A 13,658-nucleotide genomic window follows, 5' to 3' on the forward strand; every position below is an offset into this window, starting at 1 on the left:
TAGTTAAGATCTGTTAATAAATGGAGAGCCGAAAAAGAAAGAAAGCAGCTGCAGGAGCAAGAATAGGGTAATGAGCACATGCTAACACTCAAAGGAACTGGATACAGAATGAGTGTGACAATCCCCATGGGGGGATGGTGGGATCAGTCTTCCTAACCGACACGTTATCAGATTGTATAGCTCTCCCATCCTGTATCAACATGAACTTGAGGATTAAATAAAAATTTTAAAACACATATATCACAGTAGACTCAGGAGGTAGCCCAGTTGGTAAGGTACTTGCCTTTCAAACAGAGATCTGAGTTTGTTTCCCCAGAAAAACATGTTTAAAAAGCCAGGCATGATAGCATGTACTTGTAATACCAATTTTGGGGAGCTATGGACAGGCAGATCTTTGGGGATTACAGGTCAGCAAGCCTAGCCCATTTGGTGAGTCCCAGAACACTGAGAAACCCATCTCAAAACAAAAGGGGCGTAGTGCCTAAGGAACACCACCCAAGGCTGAACTCCACTTTCTGCACATATCACATAATCTGTCTACATTACACTAGGCTTATTATTAGACCTGGCCAAAGAGCTAGAGGAAATGAGTAACCCAGCTTCAAATGGCTGATTAAATAAAGGGTAGCTGTTGATTTTTTTCACTCTATTTTATTTTTAACACTTGGTTTTTGTTTTAGAGTTTCCTACATGAGTATTGTAGTCACACGGTTTCACCCCACTGGTCCCATCCCAGCTGCTCTTCTGTTCCCCTCACTGCCTCTTAGCATCATGACCTCTTTCTCTCCAACTATTAGTGTTATATACATGCATGTATGTATATGTATGTATACTGAGTCCATTTGGGATTAGATCACCTATAAATGGTCTGGATTGATTCTCCCTCTTTTAGCAACCATTAATTCCATGTAGATATTTATCTAGGGGTGAGGCATTGTGAGATTTCTCACTTCTATGTTGGGTGTTGCCCTGGCTGGGTTTTTTGTCCATCTGTTCGTCTGTCTTTTCTTTTTTATTCTTTCTTTCTTACTTATTTATTTATTGTCAACTTGACACAAGCTAGCCTTATCTGAGAAGAGGGAAATTCAATTGAGAAAACGTCTCCTTCTGTAAAATTGACCTCTAGGCAAACCTGTGGGACATACTTTTTCTTGGTGGATGATTGATGTGAGAGTCCCAAGGCCACTGTGGGTGCTGCATTGTCTGGTCAAGCAGTCCTGGGATATATAAGAAAGCAAGGTATAAGAAGCAAGCCAACACATAGCATTTCTCTGTGGCTTTTGCCTCATGTCCTACCTTCAGATTCCTGCCTTGAGTTCCTCCCCTGACACCCTTCAGTGATGGAGCATGACCTGAGAGTTCTAAGATGGAGTAAGCCCTTTCTCCCTTGAATTGTTTTTTGTCATGGTGTTTTATTACAGCAGTGGAGATCCTAAGATGGGTTTCATTGTGCAATTCTTGTCTAGGCGGTCATATTGTTAAGATTACTTGCTCTGTCATATATAAAAGATACGATCTTCTAACCGAAATCTTGGTCCTCTGGCCTCTATAATCTAGTAGACACACTGGGGTTCTGTGACTCGTACACTCCCCCCATTCCTTCTTCCATGATGTTCTCTGCACCTTAGTTATAGGGATTATGCTGTAGCTGTATCAACTAGGGATGTGCACCATATAGTCAGTTGCTCTCTGAACTTTGACCAGTTCCTACTTTCTATGTTAAGCTCCATCTGGTTAAAAAAAAAAAGCAATCTTTCATGAGGAATGAGAGCTACACTTATCTGTGGTAATAGTATGTTCTCTTCTAGGGTCCATGACGTAACCAGCCAGGGAAATTGACTGGGTTTGCAGTGCCAGGCATGAATTCCCTCCTATTACACAGGCCTTACATCCAATTACAATTTTTTAAGACAAACTTTGTTTTTCTATTGCTGCTAAATTTTCAAAGAAGCTGTCACAGGGAGTAGAGTCCAGAGTGAATATTTCTTAAAGACATTTTGAGAAGATGCAAGCCTTGCTTTTCAATCCTTTCTGTAAGTGAGCCTTGCAGCAGCTATGAAAATATTATTATTTTACAGGTTGTATCTTTATCCTTAGGAAAGAAGATACACTGTGTGAAATGTACTATAGGTGGCTTTATTTTTGTCTTTACTTTCAGAAATTGTTGGTGTAGCTTATAAACTGACTCTGGAACAAGTTAGCAGCAGCATATATATACACGAGACTTTAAAAACTAAAACAAAAATGTGCTGGCCCAATGTCAGTTACCATGGGCAATTATTTGCAGATGCATCATGGTTTACTAAGCCCCCGTGCTGTTCATTTGCCTGCCTGACATTACATTATAGGCTCAGCACCTGTGGACATTTGCACGCACATCTTTTACAGCCAAATTTTCTGCAGGGGAGAGGAAAAACTTCCATGGGAAAGGAACTCAGTAGAGAGGAAGCTGTTCATCACTCAGCTGCTCAAACCTGGTAGGCATTTATTTTGGTCTTGGTAAAACCATTCCTCTAAAAGCCAAATACATTATACAATTTGTCCAGTGTTACCTGCATATATTGCGAGTGAACCATTCATTTCAAGCATATCCATTGTCAGATATGAAAATCATAGGCAGGCAATTATAATTATGTTGAAAGGCAATAATATAAACCTATAGTAAAGCTTTTAAATGCCTTTGAAAAATCCCGTTTCTGGATTCTCAGAAGAAATGAGTCAGCATAGCCTTTGGAGCTAGTTCCAGACAGGTTAAACAGACCAAAGAGCCTATCTACCTCAGAATAAGGTTTCAGACTATCCGTGTAATAACTGCTTTCAGATTCTGTTTTCCAATAGAAATAGCCACAATGCCAAAGCATTCTTGAAGGAAAAGTCCCATGACATAAGGAGGAAATGAGATAATGCCCCATAAAATGCTTTGTGCCTGCCTGAAATACAACAAATACCAATAAAAATTCACTTTGATTTTATAATACAAATACACGATAAACTTGGCAAGAAGAGGGAAATTGGTGTCCCTTGGTTAAAAAACACCAGTAGGGATAAGTTTGAAAAAAATATTTTGGAGTATATTTTCTTTTCAATAGCTGTTTGGGCACCAGAAGAAAGTGATGTGAATGCTTGATATGTGGTAAATATTTTTATTAAAATAATATGAAAATTACAGACAAGGACAGGTAAATCATACAAAGATGGATTCTTTTAGAACCTCGCTGAGAATTTGCTCTTCAGTTCTTTCCAACACTATTCCCCCTTGTTCAGATTCCCTTATGATTTGTGAAATTTTAATTATCTTTCAGAGAGGATGTTCATCCTGCTCTTATCTGCTTTTTAAGTTTCAAAGAAAAACCTGGCCACCTAAAAGTCCCCCCTACTCCACCTCAGTCCTGACTCTGCTGCTGTTAGTGCAAGTATATCTTTGGTCCAGTCCAGCAAGAGCAAGAAAAGCAAGATTGTGACAGCAAAAGGTTCTTTTTTGACATCTGAGGCTTCTCTTAGCATAAAGATATCATTATGGTGCCTTTAAGAAGAAAGCAAGATGCGTATCTAGATGTAAAGAAAGCAAGATGCGTATCATCTATGCTATGAGATGGGTGGCTACTACTGACAGACTGTGCAAAATGAGACAATAGGCTGTAGCATTAGTGGGGTTGCTTGCAGATTTCTGAGTAACTACAATGAGATAAAATTAATTCCTGTCTGACTCTTCCTCTCCATGGACTGTTGTCATTCCATCACCTTATGATCAGCCACTCTACCTGCTAAGAACTGGGACATTGTGTTTCTAGATATGAACATTCTTCTTTATATTTCAAACATTAAACCTCTATCAGTCTTCCCTGGAGCTTTCTAATGGTATATATATATATATATATATATATATATATATATATATATATATATATATATAATTTTAAGTGGTTTGAATCAGAATTGAACCTCTTGGTCTGTATTTCCCACACCACTCTCTCTGGCCCCATATCACCCTACTAACTCACTTTTCCTTTAATAGAGTATGACTTTGGGATACTCTCTGTTAGGCATCTTATTTTGCCATATAGGAAGGTCACCATTTTACATAATTGCTCATTTTACATGATACTTTGCATTATAAATTATATACAGTAGTAACTATTAACTTGCTTTTAAAATATCATAAATCATCTGTATTTCAGCCAAAATACTGAAAATAATTTTCTCCACTATAACTAATTACTTTGTAGACACAAAGAGATCTAGCCATGAAGGTGTTTACATAACCATTTTGTCACCATAGAAAAGCCTAGAAGTCATCTAATGTCCAATAGTAGAGCACCAGAAGTATAATCTTCCTGTATAATATGAAAAATTTTAAATTTTTATTATAGAAGACTACTTGTCATTGGAAGAATTCACTATATTTTTAAGTTTTAATGAAATTAGAAACTAATAGTGTCAAAATGCTGCTTTCGTAATATCAAAAGTCTGAATACAGAAGCAACTGAAAAGTTAAAGGCTACAGTATTAATGGTAGTAGTTTCCAATTACGACTGGACTTTACATAACTTCACCTTTCTTTTTTGATTCAATATTTACAAAAAAGCATCTCAATGTGCTATGTCATTATTATAACAGATATAAACCTTTCAAAATATTAATGTGATTTTTTTATTATTGGATAAGCTTTTAAGATTAAAAAAACCTACTACAGGCAGTTTAGAAAGGCAGACAGTCACAAATTACAGGAGTGTTCAACAATGTAACTAAAACATATATTTAAATAGAAAGTTAATAGCATTAAACTTTTTCTCAGTCTCTATTTCCCATCTTGCATATACTCTCCACATTATTTTCCATGCATTCAAGAATTTCATTTCTTTTCCCTAAAGCACTAGTGGCTGTTTCTTACCTAACATGCAGAATCAAAACTGTTGTTGGATTCGATCCTTCTAGCTATCCAAATGCTTATCTTTAATACTGTCTCTCTTCCTCTGGTTGCCGCAGACACTGACTTCTGATCACGTGCTATGTGTTGTTTGTGCTTTGCCTCTGCCTTTACTCTCCATCCAGTTACACTACTTCTTTCAGGGTTCATTCCCAACTCTTGTTCTCTCAAAAAACTACTTTGTAAGAAACCGCCATACTGCCGGGCGTGGTGGCGCACGCCTTTAATCCCAGCACTCGGGAGGCAGAGGCAGGCGGATTTCTGTGAGTTCAAGGCCAGCCTGGTCTCCAAAGCGAGTTCCAGGAAAGGCGCAAAGCTACACAGAGAAACCCTGTCTCGAAAAAACAAAAAACAAAAAACAAAAAACAAACAAACAAACAAAAAAAGAAACCGCCATACTGATTTCCAGAGTGGCTGTACAAGTTTGCACTCCCACCAACAGTAGAGGAGTGTTCCCCTTGTTCCACATCCTCTCCAACATAAGTTGTCATCAGTGTTTTTGATCTTAGCCAATCTGACAGGTGTAAGATGATATCTCAGAGTCATTTTGATTTGCATTTCCCTGACGACTAAGGATGTTGAGCAATTCTTTAAATGTCTTTTGGTCATTTGGGATTCTTCTGTTGAGAATTCTCTGTTTAGATCTGTAGTGTATTTTTTAATTGGATTGTTTGGTAATTTGCTGTCTAGTTTCTTGAGTTCTTTATATATTTTGGAGATCAGCCCTCTGTCAGATATGGGATTGGTGAAGATTGTTTCCCATTCTGTAGGCTGTCATTTTGTCTTATTTACTGTGTCCTTTGCCTTGCAGAAGTGTCTCATTTTCAAGAGGTTCCATTTATTAATTGTTTCTCTCAGTGTCTGTGCTACTGGGTCTGTTTGAGGGGCCCCTGGCAGTGTGATCAGGATCTATCTCTGGTGCATGAGCTGGCTTTCTGGATCCCATTACCTACGGTCAGACACCTTGCTCACCCCTGATAAAGCAGAGAGGGGCTTGGTCCTGCCTCAACTGAATGTACCAGGCTTAGTTGTCCCCCTATGGGAGAACTTACCCTGTTGGAGGAGGGGAGGAGGGGCAGGAAAAGGCAGGGGGAGCGGGAGGAGGGATGAGAGAGAGATCCGGGGTTGGTATATAAAATAAATTTTAAAAATGTGGGATGGCTTGGGAAAGAGGGCTGGGGGGTGGGAGGAGGGAGGAGAGGGGGTCTGTGGATAGCATGAGGAGTGAGTAGAAAATTTCTTTAAAAAGAAAAATAAAAGAAAATAACCAAAAAATTTTTTTAAAAAACTACTTTGGCCAGGGCTCCTTACTGAACTTCCATTTTGCATTACAGCTCAATGGTGTAACCAGCCCACATACTTGTCTCACCTGGGCCAGTCCTTCCCATCAGTGTTGGTGCATGGCCAGAATGTCCTTGAAAAATTAAAAATATTACTACTGTGTGTAATATCTTTCAAAGTATAGGTACATTGTATAGACAGTAAGTATTCAACACGTACTTCTTGATAGATTAATAAAGATTTATCTTTATTATATTATTTAAAAAGTAGAATTCATTATTATTACTGAGGCATGATGTCTTTACATTTTTACAAGATAAATTATAGTAATGTTATATGCATATACAATTATTATAGTCGTATCAGAATACTAAGCACATGAGTATTTGAAAATATTTTTTGAATTATACTATTTTATGGAATGAAGTTTTGGAAACTCAGATTGTAAATAAATCTAATTACATTCTTTTTTATTTTTTTTAAGTACTGGCTGTCCAAGTACTTAAACAGCAAACAAATGTTGAGTGAGAAGAAATGCTGATGCTGTGAATGAAACCCATAAAATACAGGTCCAGAATGAAGAATTAGAAATTGGTGGGGGAATATTTCCTTCTCTTGCTGCTCACACACCAGCTATTTTTCTAAAATTCAGTTTTTGTTATTCAGTTGTGTACATGTATGCCATGGGGAGTTGCTACGGGTGGCTGTGGAGGCCAGAAGAAGGTTTTAGACCCCCTAGAAGTGGAGTTTCAGGCAGTTGTGAACCACTTGACATAGGTGCCATATATATAAATATATATATATATATATTACAGTGGAGAACTGAACTAAACTAGGTCCTCTGCAAGGGCTTGTGCTCTTAGCCACTGAGCCATCTCTCCGGCCTCTACATACCAGATGCTCAGCTGTGGCATTTTCGAACAGAGATGCTGGAAGACAAATAATACTATAGATTTCCCTAAGGCTACTGATGATGAACAATAAAGGTATGGTGCTAAATGGTAAGGAGTGTGAAGCATCTTTGTCCTGAGGCATCACATCTTACACTTTAGAGCTTACAGAAATTATAACACACCAACATATTTTCCGGTTTTATACTTCAACTGAAATGTAAGCCAAAATTAAGAAAAAAAATAGAAAAGAAACTCAATCATTTTTTTTTTTTTGTGAGGATGGGTAGGAAGAGAAGCAGAAGTGTGATAATTCATTTGGATGCAGAAAAGAAACACTGTGACAAGATGAAGTAGCCACTGTGTACCATCAGTCACTATGGTCTGTAAGTGTAGGACCACTGAGTCTACACAAAACCATTGGTGCAAACACGATCTCCATGTTTTAAGGATAGAAATCATATTATCAACAGTTGTGAGACCATGAAGGGTTAGAAGCCACCATGGTGAACCAAACCTTCTTTCAGCAGCTAACTTATACACAGTTCAGCTGCAGTGGTACTTGACAATTTTTCATCTTGGCTTCTGTTCTTAGAGAAACCTAAAAAGCCGTGAAAGCAAAGAAAATTAAATTGTCAAGAAAACATGAGTTACCTTTGCCCCCTCCCACGCACACACACACAAAAAAAACTTAATTATTATCTATTAGAGCAAATGTTAACAGTCTTCTTGTCTGAGTTCAGATTTTGATAGCTTATGTTCGTGTTCAAAGAATGTTCTAGAAAAACATAACTGTGTAAGAAGAAATGATAAATATCAGATAAAACATTCCAGGCTCCTCAAAACAATGTTGTCAATTTCTTATTTAGAGTTTCACTAACCAGATACTCCAACAAAGATACAAACGGCTTTGGGGAATTTGACTTCTGCAGCCCTCCCCAGGGTCTTAGAGGACCTGGAAGGAATTCTAAATAAACAAAGTCTTCCAGTCAACCTGGCCACAAAGAGTTTACAAACTCCTCCCCTCTGCCCTTAAGTGGGCTCCACAACTTCACCACCAGCCTGCACTTCCAAGTACACAGGGGTCCTAGATTATCAGAAACCAGATCCTGCTGGGATGAGTAAACACCAATCAACCGCCCCATTAGCCTCCAGAGGCTCAGGGTACTTTGTTTATAGCAAACAGAAAGACAGCTTATAAGGACCTGGGAAGCCAGAGCCTTCCGGTCTGCCATTGTGCAGCGTTTTTGTTTTTGTTTTTTTTTTTTTTTTTTTTTTCTGTATACCCCTCTGTGCTGTACACATATGAATACTAACTTTTTATCTTAATAAAACAAGAGACATTGAATATAAACATCCATGGTCTTCCTTCAGGCAACTTCTTTCCCAACTATGTCACATCTGCAGGTAGGGTCTAAATTGCAAAGACAAAAAATGAAGATGCCTTCCCCCCTCCCCCGCCCTAAACTCTAACACTAACTCTCATAGAGGCATGATTAGTCATGGGACTTCTTTTCCAATCCAAGGCAGAGACATCTCGATTTATTATCCATCCAGGGCTGTCCTTGAAATGCAGATGTTTCGGGCCATGGGCTCTTCTCAAAGATGCAGCTGGCCTAATTCTTTATTGCTGCCCTCAGACAATGACACGAGGAGAGCCGGGCCAAGTTCTCAACGCTGCTGTTTTGCTCGGAGAATGGCTAATATATGAGGTGTGTTAAGACAGCCCAGAGGAGCACTGGTGGCCCCTCAGGCAAGGTCACCAAGCTGGATTGGAACCGGCTGAGGACCCTGTAGGGTTGAGAGTTCAGCTGCTTAGTTATGATATCATCCCTAGAGAAGTCATATTTACTTGCAAGAGCCAGTCTGCGAAAACTGCGTTGGCCAGAGGGCAAACTAGAAAGGTCAGCCTTTTTTGTTTTACAAAGTGGAGGTGATCAAATTCTGGACATTGTTGCCATTCACTAGTCTTTAGTTAATTGTTTCCTAGCATCTCATCGGGTAGCTGCCAAAAGTTGCACAATGCTTACTTTTTAAAAATTAGACATTTTCACACATCTGCAGAAATATTTGTAATCTCAACATATTTTTATTCTGGAAATGTGTGTTTGCTGTCATATTCAGTGCAAAAAGTGTGAGCCTAAAGCTCAAGGAAAAATTAATTATTACAGTCTATAGGGAGACTCAACACATGTAGAAATAACTGTGACAACAAATATGAAAATACAATCAGAAAACTTCGATTGTACCTTCATGTGTTAGTATTATGGCACAAATAAATCACTGCAGAGGTATCCTAGTGACTATTGATAATACAATTCCAGCATAACTCTCCTTCCACATCACGGAAGGAAATGACAGTGTGGTGCGATCCAGGGCCATCATGGTGTGGATTCTGCCAGGGCCATTTCCCACATTTCCTTACCATTCATTGGATTAGATTTGCCTGTGGATTTAGGAATGGGGTACTTTCCTAGCAGTTGAAATAAATTTTTAAAAAGGTGGGTCTTGGTCATAGTATCAGGAGTTCCCATGTTTCTTAGTCACCATTTTAACTTCCTATATTTACCTGGACCACCAACCTTCCATTCCTTGCAGAAGAGTCTTGGATCAATACGATAGATAAAGATAAAGCTTAGGGTAAACGATTACCCTATAAGCTGATGGAAATTATAATTCCAATGTATAGCGGACACTGGAGGGTGTAGTAAGCTCACAAGCATAATAAATTCATCACTTATTTCCAATGATTGATTTGTATTCTGGTTTAATTAGCCATGAAAGAGTCCATTTTTTAAAGCCTTCTTTTACTTTTCATTTTTATTTCTTTCACCACTGCCTGCTGTAGAAGCTAATCCTCAGCTGTCAAGTTAAGAAAATTTAAAGGGACTGTAAATAAAAACATTACCAATCATGAATGCGTTTTCATATATCAACTCTAGTTCTCAAAGATTTTATAGACGGACTGAGACCTGTAATTCGATTGTGGAAGATCGTCTTCCTGTTATAATTAATGTTCATTACAATCTGATCATTTACAAATGTAACCTGCACAAATTGATATATTATTAGCTTCCCCCAAAACAGATGTTTTAACATAGACACTAAACCTATAATTTTCATGTTGCTCCATTTTAAGTAACCAGTATGTGACTTTAAGAGAGTTATATATTTATAGAACTCAGAAATGAATAAAAGTTGATCCATAAAGTGGATGAGGGTCAGGGTGGGATAAGGGATTTGGGATGATGGACTGACAGAGAGAACGGTTTCGTTACTAAAATAACAAACTCACAAATGCATCCAGAAAATTCACTGAGAGTGTCCATGTTTATTTTAACTAGCCACCACAAAAATGGGAGCTGTGGGGACAATGGTGCAGGCCAGCTGTTGTTTTTCTTGAGGAGATCCCAGCTCTGTGTGCTCAGGAGCACTACTGGAGATGGCTGGGCCGAGACAAATGTTCTGTCCACACTTTAAATGGCAACTGGTTATTAAATGACTCCCAATAGGGTGAACACTTGCTATTGACAATAAGGTAATATAAGGACCATGCAGAGCAATCAGGATGGGAATGGGAATGAAAAATCTTTAATCTGAAATTACAGCTGTCAGGGTTATATTATAAAACATGAAAGTTGCATCTGCAGTTAGAATTAATGTGTCCCCAAAGCCAAGTTTCTCATAAACTGCGTCTTGCAGATACATATTTTATAAATAGACTACCAGTCTTCTATAAATCAAAGAGAACTGTGGCCTATATTAGGGAATTAAAAGGGGTCATCTCTCCCAGCACTGGTATTTGTTGAGCAGCACAAGTAGGGGGGAGGAGTACTGTGTGAAATGAACATCGATTTCCAAAGTCTGGCAGTGAGGTTAGAAGTCTTCGTCCTGCACAATAACACCCCACTGATCCTGGCACCACATACAAAGGACAGTAAGATGCACTTCCTAATAAGCTGTGAATGAGAAGAAACGGGCCCCTGAGAACACTGTTAAGAAAATTGTCTTCCTAGAAAATTTACCTGCCCCCCCCCCGAAAAAATGTAAAGTTTTTAGTGGAAGTTTCTTTTTTTAAAATCTATTTTGACCTCTTAGGAGGAATCACATTCTTTTTAAAATAGTCATGGTGCAAACAAGATCATTTCAAACCAGAAATACATAAAAAACTATATTAATAATGCCACATAAGCATGTTATGTTGAAGCCTCAGAAGAGTGTGAGAAATCATTTTTTAAAACAATTTTATTTTTTTTAAAGTAAACATGACTAGCACCAAAAGGTCTTATACTGTAAATCTCTGAGAACATGAAACATTTAGTTTCACAGTGGCTCACATCCCATCTGTGTATTTGATGATGGCTCACACTTGGAGGACAGAAATAGCTCTCATGAGTGAGGTGTTGTCCTTACCACTAATACATACCTCATAAGGGTGAGCTCTGAACAGCACTGTAGGCTTAGAAAAGATAAAAATATGCCCATTTCAGCAATTACTTAATATGACATGTTTTCTTAAAAACAGAGAAATGCAAGAGTAATACACAGAAGCAGCATGTGCAAGCTGAGTTCCCATTCCGCAAGATGTATGTAACCTATTATATTAGTCGGGGTTCTCTAGAGGAACTGAACGTATATGTGTGTGTGTGTGTGTGTGTGTGTGTGTGTGTGTGTGTGTGTGTGTGTGTGTGTGTGTTAATTCGATTGGATTTCAGGCTGTGGACCTGCAAGTCCTGATTGTCACCTACCAATGAAAAGTTCAAGAATCAGGACTTGTTTAGTCCACCAGGCTGGATGTCTTGGCTGGTCTTCAGTATACACTGGGATCCTGCCGAAGTAGGCACTAATACCAGTGAAGAAATGGACTTGTCAGCAAGGGTGAGGGCAAGCAAGCAGAAATATAGCAAGTGCTTCCTTCTTTCATGTCCTTTACATAGGCTTCCACCAGAAGGTGTGGACTAGATTGAAGGTGGATCTTCCCACCTCAGAAGACCTAGATTAAAGGGGATTCTTCCTACTCCAAGTGATTTAATTGAGAAAAATTCCTCATAGATGTACTCAGCCACTTGGGTTTTAGTTAACTATAGATGTAGTCAAGTTGACACCAAGAATAGCCATGACACCTATCCTGGTAAATGATCTGAAATTTGTTGCAGCCACATAGACAGGCAGGATGATTTTTCTTAAAGCCTGGAAGAAAAACTCATTGAAAGCAAGCACTCCTTCTCCCTTGGCAGTGATTGTCTTCCAAAAGCAAGTGATATTTTCATTCACCTGTTTTATTATTGTTGCTAACCCAAAAGACAAAATGGATAAAGAGTGAATGCAGATTGATAACATGCTTTGTGATGATTTATCAGAAAAAATTAGCTTACTGTAGTCAATGCAAATCTCCCTCCATTTCAAGGGTCAGCAACTGCCAAAATTATTGGGCAAACAAGTGGGATCTGGGAATGCAAGTACCCTCACTGAAAGAGTAAGTTTTCTCTGTGTCTGAGGTCTACAGACTAGACATGTAGTTCCATCGGGAGACACCACTGACTACTCAAGTGCATCGGTGGCTACGAATGGGACTTCTCCTCCCACTATGTCTCACAATCATACTCTGACTTTGTCTCTTTTCTATGGAGCTTACCCTTAGTTTCTTATGTATTTATGACCTCCAGACTCCATAACCACAGAGACTTTGCCTAAGCCCCCCTTGTCATTCACCAGCACGCTTCTACTGGTGTAAAATGTAGCAGCCCAACTAAATAAGGAATGGAGTAGAGAGCGGAGGCCACAACTGGAGGCTACAGGGTTACACGCAAAAGGCTCAGAGTGGCTCTAGCACAAGAGTTCCCATATGAGATGAATTTTGAACTATAGATCAAAGTTCCAGCTATTGATCTGACACTGAGCCAAACACATGGTTAGTAAATGCCACACTGAATACATGTTTGTGAGCTGTAGTATTTTGATAACACTGAATTTGAGTGAAAACTTTTATATTAATAGAATGAGTGATTCAAAATTAAAATAAAACCTTTAGTTGTAAACATCTTCTGTGTACAGTAATTAACTTTGATCCCCAAAATTTTTTATTCATTTTACATACCAATCACAGATGCCCCTCTTCCAACATCTTCTATTTACAGTAATTAACTTTGATTCCCAGAAGCCTAATAATGATTCTGTAGGTGGTGACTGGGACATAGGCATACTCAGCAGACAAAGGGGTTTCCTTAATCATTGAGGGACCTTGAGTCAGATCAGTGCAGGATTCATGACTTCAACACAGAAAACAATTTCATCACTAGCTAGTATGAGTTAGGGCTTGGATTTTATTAAAATATAAAGGAACTCGAAAAAAGAGTAAGAGAATGTCCAAGAGCACAGGGGTTAAGAGAAAGAGAGATGCTAAAGGAAAATTGAGACGTATGCAGAGTGTGAATGTGGGCTTCTTGAGAGAGAGTCCCAATGAAGTGCCTTAGCCACATATACCATTTGATGACTCTCAATTTACACCTCAAAGGGTTGCTAAGAAACAAAACAGAACTACTTTCTCCTCTCTCTCTTCA

The sequence above is a fragment of the Peromyscus eremicus genome, chromosome 6 (genome assembly GCF_949786415.1).
Source record: "Peromyscus eremicus chromosome 6, PerEre_H2_v1, whole genome shotgun sequence".
Classification (NCBI taxonomy): domain Eukaryota; kingdom Metazoa; phylum Chordata; class Mammalia; order Rodentia; family Cricetidae; genus Peromyscus; species Peromyscus eremicus.